This window comes from Silene latifolia, chromosome Y, assembly GCF_048544455.1.
Source record: "Silene latifolia isolate original U9 population chromosome Y, ASM4854445v1, whole genome shotgun sequence".
Lineage (NCBI taxonomy): Eukaryota > Viridiplantae > Streptophyta > Magnoliopsida > Caryophyllales > Caryophyllaceae > Silene > Silene latifolia.
In genome coordinates this window covers 57,788,265-57,790,055 of record NC_133538.1, presented here as the reverse complement: position 1 = coordinate 57,790,055, position 1,791 = coordinate 57,788,265, and positions in this window count along the sequence as shown.

The window sequence follows — 1,791 nt, the reverse complement described above, 5'->3', positions numbered from 1 at the left end:
AGATAAGAACTGCCTCAAGGAATAAATCCCTTGAGGCTAAAGACAGACAGAATGAAACAAGTAAATAAATAGTTGCCCCCCCGGCAACGGCGCCAATATTTGATACCGTCATCAGGTACCAAAAATAAATACCTAGGTACTACTAACAGAAATCAGGAGTAAGTAGGGTCGATCTCCACAGGGAGGCGGTCACTATACACTTTTCTATTCGGTCTGTCTAAGGTCACAGTGGGGGTTTTGAGTTGTTTGACTAAACTAAACAAGATTAAAGGTAAGAGGAAATAAAAAGAGTGATTAATAATAAGAAAAGGGAACTAGGAAACCGGTTCATCCATGAACGTCAATTAATTGCAGTTAAGGTCATAGATTAGTCGATGTGTCGGTCTAAAGGGCAACGAATATCTCCTTCCGGTCTCAATTCGCCCTAAAATACAATTAGCTTAGCTTCTGCCCTCACTAACGCATCCTATTGTTCACCGCAGGTCTCACTCCTTCCAACCTTCAGGTCTAGGTCAAGGCTTACCAAAATTAAATAAGCTAATTGTGTCGACTCAACTAGCAGAATACAATTATAGCAGTGATTAACAACATAGACAAAAACAACGATAATCTATAGACCTAATTAGCAATTAACATTCATTCATCGAATCCCCTAATCCTAGTAGGGAAAAATTTGCTAGACATAATAGAGGGAAGAGCGAAAACAAAGGAAAGAAGAATAGCGAACATTAAATAAAAGAGAGAAGGGAAAGAGAGAATTACAGTAAATCCGGAAAAGAGAGGAAACAGAGAACAGTAGAAAAGGGTCGTCAAGTGTAAAAAGGTGTTCTTAAATGTGTTTGTCGTCGTCCTTTTTATAGAGGAGACGATTCTTATTAAACCTAATAGCGAAGTAAGACTAAAACGACCGAGCCCAATAGCAAAGCACTCGATCGAGTGATTTTAAACCACTCGATCGAGCAAAATTAAGCTAAAACAACTCGATCGAGTGAAATAAATACTCGATCGAGTAAACCATAAAATGCAACTACTCGATCGAGTAGAAAAAAGACTCGATCGAACATAATTGTACTCGATCGAGTACTTTCCAGCGCACAATTCCTGCTTCTCGCACTGAACTTTAAACGGCTGCCATTTCTTCGTTACTTGGGCAAACAGGATGATTCCAGTGGTGTTGGAAAGCTAAGAGAACAAGATTTAATTTTCAATTAGAATCACTTGAAAATAAGTTGCATAACTCAAGGTATGGCTCTTCAAAATAGGCACTAGCAATTTGAAGTTCTTCCTTTGCTCGCCTAGCTATCTTACTTCTTTGCGTATCTCAAAAAAGTAGTTTGCAAGCTCCGACTAAACTCATCTCCTAAATTCATGCATAGGGACATGTTTTATGCTTGTTTATGTTCCTTTCCGGTTCATACCTATAAATAATACTCCCTCCTATTCTACATAAACTTCTCTCTTTCCTTTTTCATCTATTCACAATACCTTTCCTATTTCCTTATTTAGTAAAGTTTTATACTTATTTTAATCACCTTACCCCACAACAATACCCCACCTCACCCCACAACAATACTTATTTTAATCAACTTATCCCACAACAATACTTATTTTAATCACCCCACCCACAATAATACCACACAATATCTTCCCTCTCTCCAATTACCAAACCCCACTACAATACTTTGCCTTATTTTAATCTCTCTCCTTAATTCTAGTGCCCCCTTGATTAGGGAAGTTTATCTAGAATAGGAAGGAGTACAAGAGAAACAAAAGTAGACAATTCGGGGCATT